This window comes from Ochotona princeps, chromosome 2 (genome assembly GCF_030435755.1).
Source record: "Ochotona princeps isolate mOchPri1 chromosome 2, mOchPri1.hap1, whole genome shotgun sequence".
Taxonomy (NCBI): domain Eukaryota; kingdom Metazoa; phylum Chordata; class Mammalia; order Lagomorpha; family Ochotonidae; genus Ochotona; species Ochotona princeps.
The window spans coordinates 76,017,225-76,042,300 of record NC_080833.1 but is presented as its reverse complement, the minus strand read 5'-3'; the positions used below and the strand labels follow the sequence as shown (position 1 = coordinate 76,042,300).

At 44.5% G+C, this 25,076-nt stretch overlaps 2 long non-coding RNA genes across 2 annotated transcripts in view; both read left to right on the top strand.

The window, feature by feature from the left end:
* The first annotated feature begins 7,016 nt into the window (after positions 1–7,016).
* On the top strand, positions 7,017–14,730 carry LOC131478612 (uncharacterized). The gene is made up of 3 exons (XR_009244579.1): positions 7,017–7,141; positions 8,284–8,368; positions 14,644–14,730. It is a non-coding gene; the product is annotated as an uncharacterized LOC131478612 (long non-coding RNA).
* A 19-nt stretch (positions 14,731–14,749) lies between these two features.
* The window catches only part of LOC131478611 (uncharacterized), a 52,528-nt gene continuing 42,201 nt past the window's right edge, over positions 14,750–25,076 (top strand). The window contains exon 1 of the long non-coding RNA XR_009244578.1: positions 14,750–14,856. This is a non-coding gene — a long non-coding RNA (uncharacterized LOC131478611). The remainder of the gene's footprint in view (positions 14,857–25,076) is intronic.

The following is a 25,076-nucleotide window of genomic DNA, read 5'->3' as shown; positions in this document are numbered from 1 at the left end:
CTATCCACTGGTTCACCTCCCAAATGGTCACAATGGCCAGAGCTGAGATGACCGGAAGCTGGAAGCCAGGAGCTTCTTCCAGGTCTCCCCTGTGGGTGCAGGGTCCCAAGGGTTTGGGCCATCCTCCATTGGTTTCCCCGGGCCACAAGGCAAAAGCTGGAAGGGAAGTGGAGCAGCTGGGACAGTGTGGTATCCCAGTGTTGGCAAGGTGGAGGATTAGCTAGTTGAGCCATTGGGCCAGCCCCCTCTACTGGACTCCTAAACACTGACTGAAGAGATCACCCAAGACTCTGATTCCCTTGTAAATGGCATGTATTCAAGAGGAAGTTGTGTGTCCCTATTTTTGCTGGACTTTGCATAACCTTTTCTCTCTCCCGTCTTTGCCTCCATTCTTCCCTTTAACCACCCCCTCTTTTTTTTAACTTCTTCCCATGTACTTATTAATTCAATGAATATCAGTGACCACCTGTGAGATGCCAAGGGCCAGAGAAGAATCTTGTCTGCATGGAGTTTGCATTCTTGGGAGGGGGTGAGGTAATGGACAAGTTCTCAGACCAGACACCAAGAATGCAGTAAACGAGGTGCTGTGAGATGGAATACACGGGAAAGTAGGAGTGGCAGGCATGCTATGACTAAGATACAGGAACTGGACATTGTTTGCAGGTATGTGAATGATAGAGTTCATTTTTTTAGAAAATGATTTATCAAAATTACTGAATTACAGACAGAGTAAAGGTGGAGAGACAGAGAGAGGGAGGACTGGAAGTGAAGCAGCAGGAACTTGAACTGGCACCTATAAGGAATGCTGGCATTGCAGACAGAGGATTAGCCAATTGTGGCAGACCACAACGCCTACCCAATAGGGTTGGGGACACTACTCCTAAAAACAACAGCTTAGACTAGTCTCTCTGGTTCAAGAGGGAAAGGGAAACTTTAAAGCCAGGGAAACATACCTTGTAAAGTACTCAATAGAGACTTCTGTTGAGTTCTCTAAGGTACATAGAGGCGGCGACTTGTATTTCATTTCTCAAGAGCCTGTCAGTGCATAACCCTGTGCTGGATTCAGAGAAAGCTCCAGTAGCACTACCTGATGGGAAAACCCAATGGTCCCTGAAAAACATGGAAGTATGGGCCAGATCTCTTGTCTTAGCAGAAGAAATTCCAGCAGTGTTTTCAATGATAAAAGTTAATGTGGGCCCGGCGGCGTGGCCTAGCGGCTAAAGTCCTGGCCTTGAACACGCCCCGGGATCTCATATGGCCGCCGGTTCTAATCCCAGCAGCTCCACTTCCCATCCAGCTCCCTGCTTGTGGCCTGGGAAAGCAGTTGAGGACGGCCCAAAGCCTTGGGACCCTGCACCCGCGTGGGAGACCTGGAAGAGTTTCCTGGTTCCTGGCTTCGGATCGGCGCGCACCGGCCGTTGCGGTTCACTTGGGGAGTGAATCATCGGATGGAAGATCTTCCTCTCTGTCTCTCCTCCTCTCTGTATATCCGGCTTTCCAATAATAATAAAATCTTAAAAAAAAAAAAAAGTTAATGTACAGAGACATTTTCAAATATAACGTATTTTGAGGGCCCTGCAAAGAACGTTCTGAAGGAAGACACCTAGTAAAATATGACAACAGATCCAGGGAGGCAGGGAAAATATTCTTCATGAGAGGGTTCCCCTTGGAAATGTCAAGGCTGTGGTGCTGACTGGTTATTAAGCAAAGGATTTTCTAATGGGTCCAGATTGCTATTTACTAGAAGAAAGCGAATACTCTTGGCCCACTCTGGAAAGTGTTCATTAGGAAAACACAATACCCTATCACGGTATTTATCCTCTTGTAATTCATCTAATTACGCACACATCAGTCTTCTACTTTAACAGACCATGAACTTCTGTGGCAGCTTTAAACACTGATGGGCACAAGGGGCTCAATCTTCTTGCTATGGTTTGAATAGCATTTAGTTCCTGAACTCAAATAGATGTTTCATCCCTTAAGTTATGACTTGATGGAGATTGGAGCAAATTACAGTGCTTAGGAGGTGGGTCTGGCGAGAAGTCCTTAATCACTGGGGTGATGACCTGGGCAGCTGATTTTACTGTTGGTTATATAAGCCTGAGACAGTGGCCAGCACATTGGCTCAATTGGCTAATCCTCTTCCTCCAAGTGCAGCATCCCATATGAGCACTGGTTCACATCCTGGCTCCTTTACTTCCTACCCAGAGGTTTATGGCCTGGGAAAGCAGTGGAGGATATAACCCAAACCTTGGGACCTGGGACCCTGCATCTGCATGCGAGACCCAGAAGAAGCTTCAGATTGGCTTAGGATCAGCCATTGTGGCCATTTGGGGAGTTAACCAGGGGATAGAAGATCTTTCTCTTTGTCTCTACTTCTCTTTGTAAATATGCCTTTTCAATAAAAATAGATAAATCTTTTAAAATATGTTAATTAACTAATTAAAGCCTAAGGCAGGCCCAATCTCTCTGCACCCTGGGTCACCATGTGATCCTTTCTTCACACAGACTCTGTCTGCCTCTGACACCCACTGGCTTCATCAGAGACATATCAACGGGACTCTCCAACCTTGAACCTGAACCTCCAAAATGGTGAGCCTAACCTTGTTTCCTTCATAAGTAGCTTGTCTTGGGTGTTTTGTTGCAGTCATAGAAAAGCTGATTCACACACGTGTCTTGAAGTTACATTTTCAAAATAAGCAGGTTTGGTGACTGTAGGTCTCAGATCGACCATGATAGTATTTTCATTCTTTTTGTAAGGTATTTCACTTTTCACTTATTGTCTTCATAATATTTCCTGGGTGGATTTGGAGATGAGGGAACTCCTTAAGATTATGGTAAAAACCAAGTCCTACTCACATGACTTCTTTTCCTACATTGTGGATCTTTTTATCCCTAACATTTAGCACAGAGTCTTAGTAAGTGATGGGTGCCTTGACTATAAACACAAAGAATAAAGAAGTAATAGAAATAGAATAGAAGTACTAATTCTATCTTCCAAAGCCTGTAATTTGAATGTTCTCCATATTAGTTATTTTTAGCATTTCCAAAGTAACACACAACAAACTATAACAGGATAATCCTACTTAATTCAAAATTCATTGTCATACTATCCCAAATGGAGACCACAGGGGAGAGAGCAGATCTCAGAGTAGTCCATGTCAGTGTGTAAACTGCAAAGACCTCCTTCAAGGTGGGTATGGGTCAGATATTTGTAACTGCTGTTCTTGGCCTCCTTCCCCAACCAGACTGCTTTGACCACAAAAGTCCCCTACTTCGGCTTGCCACCAGGACAAAGCAAGGATCAGAGAGCAGTAAGCCTATGGAGACAAATGATCTGTCATTTCCATAGGAGCACTCTTGAAAGCCATAGGGTTTCTTTCCCCCAGGATATTGCATTAGAGATGTGGGATAAAACCCTGCTGGGCAGCTGCCAACAGACAGTATCATATTGCAAGCTTAAGTACAGAAAGAGAATGCAAGTGGAATCCTAATAAAATATAATTCTTTCCCTTTTATCCAGTGATTTAGGTGAACCAAGGAAAGCAGTTTGGCTGAGAACAAGTTAAAGGACACCTCTTGTATAAGTCACAATGGCTTTTAGGGCAGTGATGGCAATCGGCTTCTGCAAGGGGAGGAGAGGTTTCTCCTTCCCCAAAGGCAAGCATCAAACGCAGGTGAGTGGAGAGAGGGAAGGCAGGGGAGGTTCCACTCTGCTACTCCCCTCTACTTGAAAATGTAACTAGGAGTCACTTTTTGGGTGGAGGAGATTTCTTTCAAAGGTAGAGAAGTGGGGAGAAAGACAAAGAGAAAGAAAGAATCTCCCATCTGCTAAGTCATTTGCCAAATACCCACAGCACCTGAAGCTCGGCCAGGTTGAAATCGGAAACTCAATCTGGATGGATGATAGGGGCCAACTGTATGAATCATCATCACACCTCCCAGGGTGTGCATTAACAGGAAGCTGGAATTGGAAACAGGATTTAGACTCAAACCCAGATACTCTGAAATGGAATATAGATGTCCCAAGAGAGGTCTTAACCATCATGGCAAAGCCCACCTTCACAGAGATTCTTGAATACAGGAATGACATGATCTCAATGACCATTTATTGAATGAGTAATTCAGATTAAGAGCATAACACTGATGTGAATCTGTCCATTTAGGAAAATGATTTTCACTAAAGCTCTATGAAAAAGGATCTGAAAATATCAGACCCATACTACAATTATAGTTCTTGATTATAGCTTTCCACTTGCTTATCCTTAGATTTAGGTTACAGAAGCATTGAAAAAATTTGATTTGTAGAATGTGATAAACGTAAAATCTGATTTTTGCTATCATTGGTTCCTTACCAAGCTGTTTTTGAATGGCTGTCTTTCCCAGCCCTGGATGAATACAGTTCACCCTAAGGTAAGGTCTCTAGGTCCTTGTCAATTACAAACCCAGCCAGTACACACGTTAACAGGACAGCTGGCCTTGGAAAGAACTAAAAGCCTATTTATTTTTTTAAAGATTCATTTATTTTTGTTACAAAGTCAGATATACCAAGAGGAGGAGAAAAAGAGAGGAAGATCTTCCATCCGATGATTCACTCCCCAAGTGACCGCAACGGCCGGTGCTGCGCCGATCCGAAGCCTGGAACCAGGAGCTTCCTCTAGGTCTCCCACGTGGGTGCAGGACCCCAAGGAATTGGGCCGTCCTGGACTGTTTCCCAGGCCACAAGCAGGGAGCTGGATGGGAAGTGGAGCTGCTGGGATTAGAGCCAGCGCCCACATGGGATCTCGGCGTGTTCAAGGTGAGCACTTTAGCCACTAGGCCACGCTGCCGGACCCTAAAAACCTGTTTATATATACCAACCACACCTACTGCCTTCTTTGGGCCACCAGTGAAGGCTGGCTGCCTGCCTACAATGAAACAGGATGGCTCCATCCTTCCCCCTCTTTCTCTGCTCCTCTTTCTTCAGTAGCCTTATCCTGAGGGTGCAACATTAAAAAAGGAAAGAAAAACAGGAGCAGGGCTTTTTATACTTTCACCCTGCCTGCTCACATTCAGCTTTGCACCAAGTTAGGCTTCTGCTCCAAGCTGATGCTCTCTTGAAGCACATTCGGGGGCTCCATGCTGGAGTTATCTGGAGCTGCGTCGATGCTTTTTCTTCTGCAGGCAGTTCTCACGTTTGTGTGTGTGTTGAGCGGTGGGAGAGGTCCAGCCTCACACACAGTTGGAGTCTGTTGTAACTTGTAGGAGAGCTTCTAAGGTAGATCTTGCAATGGTGAGTCCCAGAAAGGTCACTGTCAGTAGGCAGAAGATGTAGGAGTATCCCAGGGATGGCAACTATTTGCCATGATCCCATAACCCTCAGCCCATCTTGCCAGCTGCCTTCCTACCCTATGCATTTTCTGGAGCAGAATTTAGGAGAAAACCAGGCTGTCAGAGTGGTTGTGTGGAAGGACTCCAGAGCTTGGGGTTGGCAGGGTTCAGGCATCCATCCTCCTTTGTGTATAGTTGGGGGATACAACTTGAAGCACATAGCAGAAGTTTCTTCAAATGAATCTTCATCAGGAGTGTTGCTGTTGCATCCCATGTTTCCCAAATCTTCCGCATTCTTCAGGCAAAAGAGAAATCCCTGGATAAATGACCTGAAATTTTGAAACAAATCTGTTTGGTTTTCTGTTTAAAACCAGACAAATTGGGAAATTACTTCTGTCTTCTTTATTAATGGGGACTGTTGCCTGATCAGTTGGGTGATTCACATAATTTTGGGGTTCACAAGGAGAAAGGATCAAAATTATAAATTTGTTGGGTATGAAAGCATTTCCTCTCAGATCTGAAACAAGACCAAGGATGTCCATGTTCACCAGCCTCATTGGAAAATATTACCAAGAGCAATTATGGAAGGGGGGGACACTGAAATTGAAAAAGAGGAAGTCAAAATGTCCATGCTTCCACATGAACTTGAAACCTTAAACATTGTACCAAAAGGCCGCTAGAACTACAAAATTAGGGCTGGTGTCAGCACATAGTGGGTAAAGCTACTGCCCACAATGTTGGCATCCTATATGGTCAACACTTTATGTCCTGACTACTCAATTTCCAATCCAATTCTGTGCTAATGGCCTGGAAAAGCAATAGAGGATGATCCAAGTGTTTGGACCCCAGAACCCATGTAGGAGACCAGGAAGTAGCTACTGGCTGTTGGCTTTGGACGGCCTAGCTTTCCATGTGTGGCCATGTGGCGAGTGAACCACTTTCAAATAAATCTTAAAACAGAACAAACTACAAAATCACAGCTCCTGGCTTTGACCCCTGCCACTGTAGTCGTTTGGAGAATGAATGGGTTCTTTCCATCTGCCTCTCAAATAAATACACAAAATTCTAAATGTATGAGACGAACATAGTGTGGAACTAGCACTCGTTTGTGCCTTATAACCAAATGAATTTTGATAAACTCTGTTCTGTGTGACTTACTCCAGAAAAGAAAAAAAATACATTATACCTTTTACTTGTATATATTGCTTAGTTAATATATTCCTGATAGGAGCAGACTTTCCATTTACAAGGTGACTTTGAGAATTGATTCCCTGTTACTATAGTTTTTGCATGTCTGCAGATAAGAAGAATTTTCCACACTGACTTCTGGATATTCACTGTAGAAAGCTTGTTTGTCCTTCATTTCTCACAGACTTCTGATGGGATAATGCTCACACATACCACAATGGCATCTGGCATTGCATTGGTGTCTTGGGTTCTGACTGGCAAAGGACTATTGAGAATATTGTGGCAAAATTCCTATGCCATGCTAACAATAACTTAGATGTGAAGTTAAACCACATAAATATAATTTTCTTAACCCAAATGCTATGTTTCCTCTCAATTTGCCTCTTGTTAAATTCTAGTCAGGCCCTGCCCGTTTAACAGCACCTTAGAGAAGGACAAATGTACCAGTAGATCAGCAGGACAGGAGACAGAGATCGTCATTGATTGTGGTTACTGGGTTTTTAAGCTTTACAATAGCATGTGAACAGGTGAACACATCCCTTTATTTCAAAACAGAGCCTTGAGGAAGATTTGTGTAAATGAGGCTGACGGAATCTTAACTCCATGCACATCTACTCTGCAACCAGGAAAGAGAGCTATTTGGGTGAGTCACCTGTGCAAATCTACATTTAGAAGGTTGGCACACTGGTGTGCCTGTGGGCAGTTGTAAGTTACTATGTGTCATTGCCAGAGTTCAGCAATTGGAGTGCACATGTCAGAACTGGGTCTCCTCGGTTGTTGAAGCCTGCGCAGCAGACAATATTTCCAGATGCACATGGGGGACATGACAACCAGATCTTCAAGGCCCACAGAGGACATCTAGTACCACGGAGGGCAGAACAAATTGAACAGCTCTCCTGGCCAAGCTTTGACTGTGAGTATCTGGGCTAGTGAAGACTCTAAGGTGGCCTTTGTCAGTCAGTTGACTTTGAAAGGATTTCCTCAACCTTGGAACAACGAAATCAACAGCATCTCAGAACTACTGAAACCACTTAAGCAGTACCCTCGGAACATGCTCCACATCAGGGATGCTGGGATGATATCAGGTGGCCATCCTCCATCCCTGGTTACTGATGTGTTTGGGCTGCTAGGAGCAGCCCTCTCCCCTTCCCCCCACCCCCCGCCCCTGTCTTTCCCCAAATACAGGAAGGAAGAAAAGGAGATTGGAAACATTTGTTTCAGTCACTTCTTTCCATTCCTTGACCCTCCCCACACTAATCACTGGTCCATATGGGCATGCATCCTCCTTAACTATGTAATCATCAAAACTAAAATAAATTTACTATTACAAAAAAAGAGAAGAGAAGGAAGACAGTTTAAACTAACAAGGATGAGACATCTACAAGTTGCTTTATTTGCCAGTTTACAGTTCTGGTTTGTAGACTTGCATAAGGCAGTAGTCACAAGGGTGAGCACAGCAATAGATGTCCAACTAGCAATAGTGGCATAAAGAAATAATAGACATTGAATGCCTAGAACAAGAATTCTGAGGGTAAGTGTTTCTCACATTTAAGATGGCTGCCACACTTCAGACAATCCACAGATGAAAACTGGGTGGCAACAGCCTCACTATTTGGTAAGTAGCTGAAATATTTTCTAAACCATTTTCTAATAGAATTCTTTAAGCATTGTTGGCTCCAACTGGGCACCTGGGCCTGCCTAACTGCAAGGGGAAATTGGGAAACTGCATATCTGGAAAATGGGTTAGGAGTTTCATGACTGGCTTGGTCACACTTCATCATTCAGAACAGAATTCATGGCTGCCCAGAACAAAAATATAGGCTTTATTTATAAGGTAGAAAAGACAACTGAGAAACAACTAATGGTATGTGTAAGTGGGACTTTGGACTATATAAAATTTTACTTTTACTCCATTACATGTTTAGCAAGTATCCTGCACCAGGAACTATTATTAGATGTAAGATATATATTATCTGCAATTCTTTCATCACCCCTGCAAAATGTCACTATTTGCAGAGATCCAGTTATTTCCCCATTAGGAAATTAGTAACTCCATTCTGACTTATACTATTAAGTATTGTCTTTCCTAAATTTCAAATAAAATAACATGAAATATACTCATTTATGACTTTTCTTCTTTAATATTCAGTCAGTGATTCATGTATGTTGTTAAGGAATATCATTAATACTTACTTTTTATTGCTATGTATTCTATTGGTTGAAAATATTGCAATGCATGGGGCTGGCATGCTGGTGTTATCAGGCTAACCCTCCACCTCCAGTACTGGCATCCCATATGGGTACCAGTTTGTATCCTTTCTGTTCACTTTTGATCCAGCTCCCTGCTATTGTACCTGGGAAAGCAGCAGAAGACGGACCAAAAGCTTATATCTCTGCATCCACATGGGAGAACCAAAAGAAACTCCTGGTTCTCAGCTTTAAATGGGCTCAGCTCTGGCCATTGTGACCATTTGGGAAATGAACCGCAGATGGAAGACAGACCTCTCCACTTCTTCCTTCTATTTCCTTCTCTCTCTGTTTTTTTAAATGAAAAATACAAATAAATCTATTAAAAAATAAAATGTCACAATGTATTTCTCCATTTTATTGTAAATTGATATTTGGGTTGTTTCCAGCTTAGGGATATTATGTATAAAACTCTAGTTAAATTATTTTGTCATTTTATGGCTATGAATATTCCTTTCTGGAAGGATCATTTTGCTTAAGTGGTAATTTAATGTGCATCATACATTAGAATGCCTGAGTTTGATTTTTGGTTCCAGCTTGTGCCTCCAGCTTCCTACCAATGCAGACCTGGGTAGCAGGGTGATGGTTGAAGTGACTGGCTTCCTGCAGCCAGACCTGGATTGTGGTCCCAGCCCCTGCTCCAGATCTGGCCAAGTACTGGTAGTTTTAGGCATTTGGAGACTAAACCAACGAGTAGGAGCAAGCTCCCTCTTTCCATGTCTCTCTTCTTATATGTATATATCTCTTCTTATTCTTTCTGTCGGATTACAGGAAGCAGAGGCATAGGATACAAGATCTCCAAAGTAACTGTACAGAGTTAGACGCTTGCCAACAATTTATGAGAGCTCCCTGTTATGGGCTTGTTGTATACATTATTTCAGAACATAGCCAGTGCTTACGGAAAAGAGTAAGTTAGGTTAGATAAAGAGAATCAGAAAGTGGTTAGGAAAGCAGAACAGCCTGAAGTTTGAATTATGCTGGTGAAACTGTTTTTTTTTTTTCTTAAGATTCATTCATTTTATTGAAAAGACAAATTTACAGGGAGGAGGAGAAAGATGTTTCATCTGCTGGTTTACTCCCCAAACAGCCACAATGGCTGTAGCTGAGCCAATCTGAAGCCAGGAGTCAGAAGCTTCTTCTGGGTCTTGCATATGGGTGCAGGGTCCCAAGGACTTAGGCCATTCTCCACTGCTCTCCCAGGTCATAAACAGGGAGCTGGATAAGAAGCGGAGCACCCAGGACATGAACCGATGCCCATATGAGATTCTGATGCTTGGAGGTTGGGAGGATTAGCCAATTGTGTGTGCCATTGCACTGGGACCAGAAAGCAAACTTTTTTTTTTTTTTATGAAAACATCCTAGGCAAGAGAAGGCAATACAAAAACTGTAAATAAATGACTCATTTGTTCAAGGGAAAATAAGAGGCCGTTGTGAAAGAAGTGGTACCACTTAGAGAAAGCAACAGAAGATAATGAAAAGGAAGGAGGGAGAGCCAGTAGTGCGGGATCTTACAGGAAATGGAAGAGTTTGGCTTTCCCTCTGAGTGAAATGGGGAACCTCAGCAATTTTGAGCAGTTGAATGCTTCATTAGACTTGCATTATAAAAAGGCCCTTCTGGTGCCTTCTGAGTGAAATGGGGAACCTGTACCCTCGTAGGAGCCACAGAAGAAAACTTTAAGTCTTGTAATATGTATTCATGCATTAACAGACTAGTTATTTAATTTTTTGACATTTTACTTCTATGAATAGCTAGGTAATGAACTCAATGAAACTAAAACTATTTTATTTTTCTATTTTTCCACAGGATATATAATACAAAGACTACATTATATTATTTACTTAGTAAACACTGTCTTATTGTCATCAGTGAGTGAATGAATCTTTTTGCAATATTAGTGCTGCATGTTCCGGGTCCTGGAGGTCACTTTCATTTTCTTTTTCTCTCTCCCTTTCTCCTTCTATTTTTTAAAGATTTATTTTTATTGGAAAGGCACATTTACAGAGAGAAGGATCTTCCATCCACTGTTTTACTCCCCAAATGACCACAATGACCAGAGCTGAACTGATCTGAAGCCAGGAGTCAGGAGCTTCTTCCAAGTCTCCCATGTGGCTGCCAGGTCCCAAGGACTTATGTCATCCTCTGATACTTTCCCAGGACATTAGCAGGGAGCTGGATTGGAAGTGGAACAGCCAAGAAATGAACTGGCATTCACAGGGGTTCCCAGTGCTTAAAGGTGGAGGAGCAATGTGTTGAGCCATGTTGCCACCCAAGATTTAGTTTTCATAAAGACTGCACACACAGTAGAAATATCCTATATTTACATATATTCATATTTATTATATCACGTGTATAGTCACATGGTACACTCTCATAAATTGTTAAATTACCTTTCATCATTGTTAAAGCGCAATTTAAAAAAATGATTACATAGTTAATCAGGGTGGGGAGGGTTGAGGATCAGAGCAAAGTGTGTGAGACCATTGTTTACACATTTTATTTCTCTTCTTCCTGTATCTGGGGAAGGGAGGTAGGTATACAAGCTGAGAAACCAAGCCCAGCCTCCCAAGTGCCTCAGTACCAGGGATGGGGAACATCTACCTGACGTCATCCCATTGTGGAGTATTTTCTAGGGGTTCTGCTTGTGTGGTTTCAATAGTTCTGAGATGCTGTTGATATCACCACTCCAAGGATGAAGAAATCCTTCCAAGGTCCATTAGCTGACACAATCCACCTTCCAAGTCTCTATTCACCCAGAAATTTGCTATCAAGTTTCACTGGGGCAGTTGATCAATTTGTTTTGCCCTCCTTCCTCTGCAAACCAGTGAGTCCTGCAGCACAGCACAGCACAACATAGCCCACCACAAGCTTGGCCCTCACATACACCAGGGGGAGCTGCAGCCTAGTCAGAACGACCCCCAATAACTTCCACTGGACCGGCCCCCAGCTTTGGTTTCTGTGCCTTACAGCATATGCAGTGAGCTGGTCTGGTCTGCCTCACATCTCATTCAGATCTCGTATACATCATTGGGCATTGAAGCCTAACTCAACCCAACCAACTGCACCCTCCAGCCCACACTCATGCCAGATGCTGCCACCACCTGTGTAGGCCCACTCTCAGCCATGGTTCTCATGCTCACCAATAGGGGCCCATCAGAGAGGTGTCCACGGCCCCCACACTGGACCATTCCCTTCCCTGTATCTTGCACTTTCCAGGTGGTTATTCAGTCTAACTTTACAGGACTTGCCACCCCAGTCCCAGCACTTGCTAGCTGCTGCTGCAGCAAAGCCTAACCTGCTTGCTTTTTTACGTTAGCTCATGTATGGACCAGTAGATACAATCGGTTAGCTCAGCCTGGCTCTCTCCCTAACCCAGTTCACATGTAAGCCAATATGTGTTGCAGCCCTGTCCAGCCTGATCTGTCCCCAGATCCAGCTCTCATGTTCACCAGCAGGAGCAGTGGCCCAGTAGGGGAGTATTAAAGGGAAAATTTCTTGGATCAGTTGTATTTGGTAGAATCAATTTGTTCAAAATGATAGAACAGCAGGTTCTGAGAAGTGCAACTAAAAATATGACCACTCAGCATTTCTAGGATAATAGAAATGAGACGCAGCAAACAACTTAACTGGCTACAATCAGTAGGCTATCATTCAGTCAGGATATCATAGTTTATCAAATTAATTGTTCATAGCATAAACAGTCAACAGGTTATGGTTAACTATCCAGATACAGTTACTGTGATTCAACTCTGTGTTGGTGTTTTGGGCCCAGTGCCGATGGGACCAATGGAGATCCACAGGTTCCAACAGAATCTCATTTAACACAGTGAATTACCTGTGAGCCAGATATGCCCACTATAGCCTTAGGAGAAGAGGAGGTTTGAGCAAGACATATAGGGTGAGGTCATTGCAGGTAAACTGTTAACCCAAAACGCAGAGAACCGTGCCAGGCATGTGTCACATTTGTGCTCAGACCAGCCTCCTGTTAACGGTGCAGTAAGAATGTTGGTGTTCATTTATTGAAGACACAGTTATGTGACAAGCCTTGGAACAGTATGACACACAGGCTACCTCTCCAAATTGTCATGACTACCTTGCAAAGAAACTAAGAACTTAGAATCTTTCTGCTGCATACCTAATAATAGGTAGTAGACCTGGGATTCTAAATGAGACGGATCGAGTTTAACCCTTGACTTCTGCCTTATTCTTTTGCAGTAAGGCAAAATTCGAGGCTGAATTGTAGAAGGCCAAGACATTTGCACCTTATCCCAGAAGGCTTGGAGCTCTCCATCTTTCTCCCGTCTTAACATTTGAAAGGAAGGACACCTAGGGGAGCTCGACTTTGCCACAGAAGTTCCTGTGTCAGCGGCTAGGGTTGGAAATACTCTGGTCTCTGCGGAGCGGGGAGCAAGCGGGGGTGGGGGAGAGCGCTCTCCCTCCGGAGAGCCGGTACTACTGGCAACCAGGCAGCCCAGGAGGTCTCACAGCGAACACAGTAAACCAGTGAGTGCCGGAAAAAAGATTTGGCAGTGAAGCTCACGAGGGATTAGAGGAGTTGGCGGCGGGAAATCCAGGAAGCCGATCGTGGCATCACAATTGAGAATGGAGTGGTAAGGCCAGAACGGTGTCTGGGGACGGCACGAGGAGAGCTGCTGTGAAGGGACGGCCAGAGGGCTTTCCAAGTTCTCTTGAAGGGCTGGCAGGCCTGTTCCGGTAGTTCTTCAGCTCTCTCACAGCCTGTGTCACCTCTCCCGTGGCCACTAGAGGGCCTTCCTGCTTCGCCTGGAGCCCAGGCTCCGGCACACTCCCCTAGGATGGCAACTGGACCCGAGTCAGGCCGGCCCTGGGAAACGCCTGCTTAACTGGGGCTCGGGTACTGAATAGCTCCTGGTCCCTGAGCTGGAGCTGAGAACAGAGCCCAAGAGGCAGCAACGTAGCAAAGGAAAGCATCTCTGCCTACAAAACACCAGCAGGTACCTTAACCAGAGCAAGTTCAGGGACACGGAGATTCCAGAAATTCCTAACACCCTTGTCCTTTTCGTGGTGGGCATTTATTCAGTCACTCTGGCATTATTAGGGTTTCTGCCCTGCTCCAGGTTCAAGATGGAAAAAGGAGCTAGACTAGCTGTCTCAAGACAGTTGGCCACAGAGCCTTACACAGCTGTGGCAGCTGGAGCTGGGAGGTGTGTGTGCACGTGCCTGTATATGTGGGTGCATATGTGTAAATATGTGCTTGTGTGGTGTGTATGTGTGGGGGTGTCTATGCATTGCAGTGTATGAGTGCATGCACATGAATGTGTGATGTGTATGCATATGATACACATATGTGTTATGCACATGTGTGAGCATGCATGTGCAACGCCTGTGTGTGTGTGTGTGTGTGTGTGTGTGTGTATGTTCAGGATAGTGCAGGGCAAGACAGAATGAGTCCTTGTGTTTGTGTGTGTCTGCCCTGCAGGGGGAATGTTAATGCTTGTTGCTTGGCTTCAGCCCAAAAGAGAAACAAATAATGAGGCCAAAGGAAGTGAATTGGAGTCTCTGTTTTCACCACTAAATAGCCCCCTATTGATTTTGATCAACAGGGCATACAATGGACATTAATGAGCAAAGGATGAAAAGCTCAGGGACGTGGGCTATTGTGGGCTATTGGGGGAAGAAGAACGATGCTGGGAAGCTAGTCAGCAGTCCCCATGGAAGGGAGGGCCACTCCGATGCCCAGGTGCCTGGGCAAGGTGAGCAGCTCATTCCTAGGCTTAGCTTGAGATCTGTGTATAACCTCATCTTGGCCAGCAGCCCCTCTAGGTTAGCCTGGATCTGAATTGATCATCCCACCCCTATCTGAGGGGATGACAGTTCTCTGTGTCACCTTCCCTGAGCTGTCTTTTTGTTCTCTTGGTGAGGTTGTATCCTGTGCACTGTTCTCAGAAATGTGGTGAAGTCCTTACTCACCAGTGGCTCAAACAAACCCCACTGCCACTTGCTCTGCCTTAGTCATGTTTCCTGCTGCCCCAGGGCACTTCTGCGAGGAGGATGATCAAGGCAGACATAGAGACTACTTGGTGGCTTGTGGAGAAGAGCTGTTACCGACTCTATGACCTGAGTGTGTGCTGATGGTGAGTGGGTGGGAAAGGGCTGGAAGGGGGCAACATTACAGATCCCTGAAGCATGCCCACCCCAACAGCAGTTCCAGCAGTTCTGTAGATGGGTGTTACACAGTTCATCTCATGTGGGCTCCAAACACATACGTTCTTGAGGGTCCTCCAATATGTTAGAGTTCATGTCCCACCTCCAGAGAGCTGCATGTCTCCCAGGTTCTTACAGACCTTGTGAAAATGTCCTTAGGCCACCACCCTTGTAACCCTGGTTAAGAAGAATTATTATTTTTAAAGATTTATTTATTCAAAAGAGTGACAGAGACCTTCTATTGGTTGGTTCACTCCCCAAATGATCATGACAGCCACATCTGGTCCAGGTTGAGGCAGAGCTCCCAGATGAGTGGCAGGAGTTCAGAAATTAGGACCTCATCATCTGGGTTTCTAAGCACATTAGCAGAAAGCTGTATTAGAAGTGGAGCAGCTGGACTCAAACCAGTGCTCTGATACGGGGTGCCAGTGCCATAATGATGACCTGACAGTTCGTATTGTTTTTAACCTATCTATGCATAGCCAGTTCTCTGCAACTTTGTATTCTTTTTTTTTTTTTTTTAAGATTTATTTTTATTACAAAGTCAGATATACAGAGAGACGAGGAGAGACAGAGAGGAAGATCTTCCATCCGATGATTCACTCTCCAAGTGAGCCGCAACGGGCCGATACGCGCTGATCCGATGCCAGGAACCAGGAATCTCTTTCAGGTCTCCCATGCGGGTGCAGGGTCCCAAAGCATTGGGCCGTCCTCGACTGCCTTCCCAGGCCACAAGCAGGGAGCTGGATGGGAAGTGGAGCTGCCGGGATTAGAACCGGTGCCCATATGGGATCCCGGGGCTTTCAAGGCGAGGACTTTAGCCACTAGGCCACGCTGCCAGGCCCAACAACTTTGTATTCTTAATTTGTGTGTATATATGAAGCAGCTGATTATATCACACCCTAATAAAATTAAAGGAATTGTACTTAGAAATGGTAACTCATGGCCCTAGTGCCATAGACCATTTGGCTACTCATCCCTTTGCAAGCACTGGGATTCCATATGGGTGTCAGTTCATATCCTGACTGCTCCACTTCTTATCCAGGTCCCTGCTTGTGGCCTGGGAGAACAGTGAAGGATAGCCCAAAACCTTGGGACCCTGCACCCATGTGGGAGATCCAGAAAAAGCTTCTGGCTCCTGGCTTCAGATGGACTCAGCTTGACCTGTTGAGGCTGTTGAGAAATGAACCAGCAGACAGATCTTTCTTTCTGTCTCTCTTCCTCTCTGTAAATCTATCTTTCCAATAAAGATAAATAAATATTTTTTAAAAAATTTTTAAAAGAAATGATGGCTCACAATGCTTCTGATTTACCAAAAAAAAAAAAAAAAAAACCTGAAAAGATTTTTGTTGTTAATTTAGAGAACACACTTTATGCATTCTGTAGGTACAGTTCCAAAAAGACACCACACTTCCCTCACTCCCCTGCTATGCCCCCTTTGTGTCTTCAGGGCACAACCAGTCCTGGCTGTCTTTCCAAGGTTGCTCTTTATTGTTTGGTAGACCAAGCAGCAAGGGAGTTCTCCAATGTTGGTAAGAGGGAAAAGCCCACATCTCTTGGAGGAGCAGATTTTAGGCGCTAATTCCTCTGATCCTGTTCAGAACTGTTGGATCAGAAGCTCTGGAATGGATGTGGGATTTTACACTCCAGCCAGCCTTATCTCCTCCTTCCCTAGGTTCCTAAATCAAGTGGTCATAGAACACATATTCTACCCCATGGTTCTTGTTTTAGCTGCTGTAAATGCATTTCTATAGACTGAGTGGCTTAACAAGAAGAGAGACTTGTAAGGTCCAGGGGCTGAGAAGTCCAAGGTGAGACACCAGCATCTTTGGTGGCTGTTATCACTGAGAGGAAGGGCCAAGTGAACACCCCTGGGATTTTAATCCTCTTGCTGGGAGCTCCACCCTCATGACCTAATCACTTTCTACAGCCTGTCCCTTCTAATTCCATTACCCTGGGGGTTAAGATTCCAACACATGAATCTGGGTGATGCAAGTTATCAGACAATGTCAAGGTTTTTGTTTTAATGTTGTGCTTTACAAATTCTTTAAAGATGCATTCTATATACAAAGCCTTTGTCAGATATGATAAATATCTTCTCTGACTCCTTTTGTTCTTCTCTTTAAAAAAGATTTATTCATTTACTTGAAAGTCTGAGCTACAGAAGGAAGGAAAAGGAGAGTCAGAAAGAGGTCTTCCATCTGCAGGTTCGCTCTCCAGATGGTTGCAATGACCATGGGGTGGCCAGGTCAAGGCCAGGAGCCAGGAGCTTCACCTGGCTCACCTGCATGGGCAAAGCGTCCAAGAACTTGGGCCATCTTCCACTGCTTTTGCCAAGCTATTAGCAGGAACTGGATTGGAAGTGGGACAGCCAGGACTCAAACTAGTGTCCATATGGGATGTTGGTATTGCAGGTAGTGGTTTTACCCACTTCATCACCCTGCTCTGCCATCATACCAGCTCCTATAATTTGTCTTTTCGCACTTTTTATAGAGTTTTTCATAGAGCAAATATTTTTAATGTTGATACAGTCCAATTTATTAATTCTTCCACTGGTGTATGAGGCTTTTGATGTTAAGTCCAAAAAGTAACTCTGTTTAGTTCTAAGTCCTCAATTTTCTACTGTATTCTTTTCTAGAAGTTTTATAGTTTTATGTTTACATTTAGCCCCATGATCCAGTTTCAGTTAATTTTGTTTTAAAGTGTAAGATCTACATCTGTTGCCCAGCATCATTTTTTTTGAAAAGGCAGTTTCTCTTCCTTTGTCAAAAATTAATTCAGTGGTGCCTGTGTCTGGCATAGAGGATTAGGCCATTGAATATAATACTAACATCCCATGTTGAAGGGCAATTGGAGTCCCAGCTGCTTCCAATCCAGCTTGGGTTAGTTGCTTGGGTCCCTGCCACCCTTGTGGGAGACCCTCATGGAGGATCAGGGTCTTGGCTTCAGACTGGCTCCACCCCAACTGCTGTGGCCATTTGGAGAATAAATTAGTGAATGGCAGATCTCTCTCTGTTTCCACCACTTTGTCACTCTGCCTTTCAAAAATTTAAAACACACACACACAAATGAATTGAGCACATTTGTACAGATATAAGTCTGGGTTCTGGCTTCTGTTCCATCAGCTTCTTGGCTTCTGCCTTCTACCAGCACTGTGCAGTCTCCCTGCTGCAATACTTTCTCAGACCATAATTTTGGGAAAAGTGAGTCCTCCCACTTTAATCTTACTTTATAAAATGGGGTTGGCTATTCTAGGGCCTTTCCCTTTCCAGATACGCTTTAGAATTAGATGGTCTACATTTGCTCAGAAACTAGTTGGGATCCCAGTAGGGACTGCATTAACATGGATGAGTTTTAAGAAAGGATGATTTTTTTTTAAGCTGAAATGTAAGAGAACATACTTTAATGAATGCAGCTCAGTCCTGGCAAGGGTTTCTGGCCTGGCAAGTATGTTCACTTTTAGCTCATAGACCCTCTTCTGTGGGTTTAGGGAAGACGCTGTGGAAAGTGGGGAAGCTTCAGCTGGGGCATGATCGCGACGAAATGCTGTTCTACCTGGAGTGTGGGGATCTGAGCAGAGTCAGTGCATTCAGTTGGCAGCTTCTGGGTGCTGTGTGGCTTCGTGACATTCCTGCACCATCTTTAGAACAGCAGCATAGAGTCTGTGAGAATCAAAGGGTCTGCTGCAGTAAAATTGATCCTGAGCTCTATTTTGCTGCAGGTGGAGGTTTCTGGAACATGAGGGATTATTGAAAATACACCTCTCACCAGCACCATCAGCTATAGTACTGCAGGCAGGGGGAGGAACTGGTGATGTTGCGATAAAGGATAGTTGTGTTGAACATCTCTAAACTTAACCTTCACCTGCACTGCAGTCTCCTTTCTTGTGTTCTCTTCATATTGCTTACTTATTAGAGAACCAGCTCCCACACTCTGTTCTCTCTGCTTTTACACCTTTTGTTCAGGACTACCACTTCCTTCTAGCCACACCCTGTAGTTCTCCAATCTCTTGTCTTATTTTTAGTCAGTGACTCAGATATTGGGCTTATTAACCTTCATTTTTAGTTAACACCAGTTGAAGTGAACCCAGTTCTTCTTGTCTCACTCAAAACTTGACCCTGTTTAAAAAAAAAAAAGGTTTTTTTTTTTTTTTTAAGGATTTGTTGTTATTACAAAGTCAGATATACAGAGAGGAGGAGAGACAGAGAGGAAGATCTTCCGTCCGATGTTTCACTCCCCAAGTGACCACAACGGGCCGATGCGCGCCGATCCGATGCCAGGAGCCTGGAACCTCTTCCAGGTCTCCCATGCGGGTGCAGGGTCCCAAAGCATTGGGCCGTCCTCGACTGCCTTCCCAGGCCACAAGCAGGGAGCTGGATGGGAAGTGGAGCTGCTGGGATTAGAACCGGCACCCATATGAGATCCCGGCGCGTTCAAGGTGAGGACTTTAGCTGCTAGGCCACGCTGCCGGGCCCCCCAAAAAAGTTTTAACTTCTTCCTTCACCAGTTTAGTTCTTTTATCTGTTTAGTTTTCTGATCCATGTTGACTTTTGTGGTGGATATCACATAAAGATAGCTGCAGAATCTATAAGGAAGTACTTCATAGCAGAGACTACCTACCTGGAACTCCTTCAGAACATCAGATTCTTTTAAAAGAAGGATTTATGATTTGGAAAGTAGAGTGATGGAGACAGGATGAAAGAGAGGGGACAGAGAGAGAGAGACAGAGAGAGAGAGAGAGAGAGAGCGCTTCCATCTGCTGGTTACTCCCAAATGGCAGCAATGACTGATCCTAGGCCAGGCTAAAGCTAGGAGACTCCTAGCTTTGAGTCTCCTAGCACATGGGTGGAAGGGGTCCAAGTACTTGGATCATCCTCCTTTGCTTTTCCAGGCACATAAGCAGAGAACCAGATCAGAAGTGGAACAACCAGGGCTCCTACCAGTGCTTTGATATGGGATGCCCACACTACAAGCCATGGCTTAACTCACAGCACCACAATTCCTGCTCCAAAACACCTGATTCTTGATGGCTCATAGTTTTGGGTGTCTTCTAAGGGGAGTCATAACTCTGAATCTCACAGAGGCAATAAAATATATTAACAATGTCTGACTTCACATTTGGACTGAGAACTGTATCCAGTTAACAGTTAGCTGGATCAACTTATGGTTAAATAGGATATCTACACATAAGTTTCAACTCATACCTGAAGCTACTGGTACCTATTCCATAATAAAGAATGAGTGGAAGTTTCAGAAGGCATGGATATGGAAAGACCTCTAAACCTTTTCCCTAACTCCTTCCAGGTTTGTTTGCCCATCCTCTCCTAAGTCCCTGCCACGTTACACTGTAATGACTCACACTAATCACATACTGGGGGCCTGTGCTGTATATTTCCCTTGGACCCTTAGCAGCACACAGTTGCCTTGCTTGGGATTATAAACCTGTGGGACACGGCTCAGGGCTATAGAAATAGCCACACCCAGAATATTAACACATCCTTTATCTGTTCTTTGCCAAATCTACTTCCCAAACCAAAGTAAAAATCAGAGCCAGTCTTCCTTCCCTCCCACTTCTGTCCCAACAAACCACCTGCTTCTAGACTATCCTAACTTTTTCTTCTTCCTTGCCAGACAAAGAAGAGATGTCTTGTAGGCACAAAGGAGCCCTAAATTTTCCAGTTACACTGCTCTGTCCCGGTTCCATGCTCCAGCCACTGATTGTAGAGTTTCCAGCTCTTGGTCATCTTGGGAGCTTCCATCTTCCCACGCTTGCTCTCTGCAGCAATTGGCCTAGCTGCTAGTATTTGAGGATGGCCTGCTGTACTGAGATCTGCAAAGCCTCTATGGGGTTTACAAGGATGGTTTTCAAGCCCCTTACTTTTGCATAGCAATTCAGTAGCTTACAGATTGAGTACAGCCCCAAAAGGGTTTTCACCCTCTTAACAGAAATCATTGATACTTCCTGTGTTGCAAGAACCAACACCCCTCGACGGGTTTGGCTAGGTTTCAACCCCAACTGAACCATGTATGAGCTATATGTGGGTATGGACGAGCCGTGGCTGGGCTGAAACTCTCAACAGCAGGAACCAGAATGGGTTGAAGAGCGGTGCTGGCCGAAGGACCTGCTGGTATGCGTGAAACCTGACACCAGGAAGGGGTCTGATGGAGGAATCTGAACAGTTCCTCTGACAGGACACTGACCCTACAAATAAACGCAGGAAGCACGGAGGTAAACAACCCAGAAGAGGCTTTGGAAAGTGACCCACTGGCATACATTTGGCTCAGGTTGGGGCAGACCAGGCTGAGTCAGTTCACGTCATCCACTGGCAAATCCGAGTGCTGGAACTGTGTGGGGGCCTGGCCAGGTTTGGTTGCAATAAAAACAGTACAAAACACAAAATGCCAAGGTGAAATGGCCTGTGCCAGTAGGGAATGCAGCACCCAACCAGCACACCTCCCACTGGTTTAGGTGAGGGACGAGTGTGTGATGGGCAGAGCCGGGAAGAGCTGCAATACTCATTGGTTCCAATGGAGGTCAGGGCTCAGAATAGAACCAACCCAGGGGTTACAACCACCAGCTGATCGGAGTGATGGACTGTGGCGGGTATTGTGCTTACTAGTAGTGCATGTAGGAGCCTGGACTGGGAACACCTCAAAGTTTCTTTGGGGATTCCCCTGAACAAAATGGAGGAATCAAAACATTAACCAAGAAAAGATAGAAGATGGAGTAGATCAATCAACCACCCAGCTATATGTTTGCAGCGAAAACTGGACAAGGGGAAACCCTAAGACGGACTATGTCAATCAGTGGACTCTGCACCAGCCTCATCATACCTGGACTGTTGCTGATGATATGTTGGAGCTTCTAATTGATCGAGGTGACGCTCTGCTGGCTCTGCCTACAAACCTGAGAGGGCCTCCCTAAGAGGCCGTTGAACTTGACTGGACAAGTGGGATGCTGGACTCTGTATGGTGTGAGCTTGTAATTAGGGAATCCCAACGGAACTTGAGCTGTGGTTATGCATCAAGGTGAAGGCATTCACCATGGGGGAAGGGTTGGGGGTGAAGGGGGGAGAATCCCAGTACCTATGAAATTGTGTCATGTAATACAATGTAATTAATGAATAAATGAATAGAAAAAGAAAAAAAAAAAAAGAACCAGCACTCCTCTTGGTCGCTGCCGGAAATGGGTTTGGTCCTTTAACCCTTTCAGTTTCACTGAGAAGGTGCAGCTGGGAGGGTGGGCGATAGGGCACTTCTGTTTCCTGCAGGCTTCCTCTGCAGAGTGCCGTCTATGAATCCCTTCCAGCGTCTGTGCTCTGGACGGTACAGAGCTGGCCTTCCTGCTCCTTGTGGTGCCCTGTCCATGCCCTCTCTAACTGCCCTCTTCCTTGCAAAATGCAGCCGCCTGTTGAGCCTGTTGCAGTTCCTCTTTCTGGATTTGCAACCATCTAATCAGCTGGCAATTTGCTTTCAATAAGCAACAGACTGTGTTGCTCAGATTCATGTCTCCTGTCTGATTTACTCGTTACCATTCATTTTAAATATTAGCTCCCACATAGTGTTGATGAATGACCCCTTCATTAGGAAGACATCAGGTGGCAGGTGAAGAGGGCATTTGTGCAAAACCACATAGGTACAACCCACAGACTGAAGCAAGTTCAAATGCCTGGGATTGAGGCAGTATTCCAAAGTTCACCAAATATCCATACTGGGTTAAGGTCTTGAATGTGACTAATGTTAAAAGTTCTCTAACTAGGAAGGGCTGGCATTGTGGCAAGTTGGTGAAGCTGCTGCAGGCAGCATATGAGTGCTGGTTCAAGTCCCAGCTGTTCCATGTCTGGTCCAGTTCCAGGTTCCTTGATCAGTTCCCTTGTTTCTAGGAGATTGAGGGCGGGAGAGGACTCAGTGCGCTAGCTCCTCCCCTTGTAAGCCCAGGGGAGTCAGTGGGTAGAGCTGGAAATCCAAAGAGAATTTCAGGTATGGAATGTGAGATGTGGGATGTGGGACATGGGCACCTAAGCCATCAGGCTGGCCTTTCAGGCACGTTCTGAAATACATGGCTGGTCAAGAGTCTTGTTCATTTTGCTTTTCTCAAAGTTTAAATTTTTTTTTTAGTTTTTACTCTAATTTTTATATGTGAGGGCGCTTTTACATTATTTTACACAAATAACTTAAGAATCCAGCTCTGTTAAGTTATCTTCTCCTTACTAAATTATCCTCTCCTTATTTACTAAGCCATATTTGTGTTGAATTTCCATGTATGAATGTATATTTATATCTAGGCTTTTCTAATTCCTTTGTATTTTTTTCTCCGGTGAAGTCTTTGTTATTGTTGGGCCTTTGCTGGCACTAGTTCTGTAAGAATTTTTGAATAGTAAAACAATTCCACAAATGACACATTGGGCCATAATGTCTCGTTGTAGAAACATCTTTCTTCTAAGAAATACTTTTCTAGATTGATGGGGGCTGGGGAACTGTGGCCTCCTGCCTCGTTTCCTCTTCCCATCTGAGCGCTCTTCTTGGAAACTTCATGCCCTCTCTTGCTTTCACACCTCTTCCCCACTTTCCCCGCACAACCATTGTCGGCCTTACTTCCAAAGACATTCTAGAACATCTCTGAGCAGAAGCTCAATGGCAACTCTCTGCAGCAGGTGAGTGGGTGAACTGATGTTAAGGGCCTGTTTCAAAGCTTCCTGGATTGGCAGACAAACTCTGCCTCTTTGTGGGAGCCATGGGATAAAAGCAGGGCTCCTGGAGGCCTGAGGTCAAGTCCCTGTGGCGCTGCCAGTGATCCGTAACCTCTGCAAGTCCAAGTTGCCCCATGTGTGAATTTAGGATAATGATCTCGGGATTCTAACGCTGATTAAATGAGTTAATGATTGCTCATTGCTTGGAACTGTGCTTTGTACATGGTAGGTACTGGTAAAGGTTAGTTTTTAATATTAGATTTCTGGGAGTGGAGAGAAATGACAGAAATTAAGAGGATGTCTACAATTCCTCCAAAGCACATCTTAGAATAGCTCTACTAAAAATTTCTTTTGGTTCTTTGGCTTCAGTTTAAACAAGCTTTCCCAAGAGGCCTCTCCTGCTGTTTTCTCTGCCCCTCTCCCTCACGCTCTGAGTCAGAGTGCTTTATCTCTGAGCTCTTCAAAGTCCCCACACAGATACCTGTATGACTTCAGGAAACTTGATTACCTCTGTAAGGTACTATTTCCAAACAAGACTGCATCCTGATGGGGTGGAGGTAGGGGAGGTGACGAGGAATTCAACTCATATTCTGAGCAAGTGGACTGCTGACTGAGAAATAGTGACAGAGGAATGGATTTGTACACAATTGCTAAGGGTACTGGTGATTCTGATGTGCCCTCAAAACTTTAAAAAGTAACTTTAAAGAGTTTAGTCCTTCATGAAAAGAATTCAAACTGTAATTTAGAGACTAAACTGAAATACCAAATCATGAGACACAGATGACTTTGAAAAATAACATCGTGGTGAGACAATGTCAGCAATCCTGAAGAAATGAAAATGATTATAGCCACAAAGTGGTTTTGTGGATTCTCTCCTCTTCTTCAGTTTTATTTATTTGAAAGGTGAAGTTATCAAGAGATAGAGATCTTCCGTCTATTGGTTTACTCCCCTTATCACTGCTGTGTCCAGGGCTGGGCCAGGCCAAAACAGCTGGGACCTAGAAGCTCCATCCATGTTTCCCACATGGGTGGCAGGGGCCAGGGTTTTGAACCATCTTCTACTGTATAACTCACTTTACCAGTGTCAGCTTCCATGTTCTTAAAGGATCATGCAGAAGTTGGTGGAAGAAATAAATAATCAAGACTGAATGTGTACAGAAGGAAGCTGAGAGTAAATACATCTGATAAAACTTCTAGGGGCAATAGAATGGACTTTGTTAGACAGTTGCAGTGAGAAGGAAAACGTGGAATGGGCACTGTACGAATATGAAGACACTTGGGGGGGACTCAAAGATTGAGGGAAATGAATATAAAGAGTAGGTTTATTTGGGTGGAATAGTTTTTTTTTCTTTTTTAAAATTCTTGCATACTCCTTCATGACATGCTAGCTTTTCCATGAACATTTTGATGATACCTATGCATTAGCAAATAACTACAGGCAGCAGCTGTCTTCTGAAGGT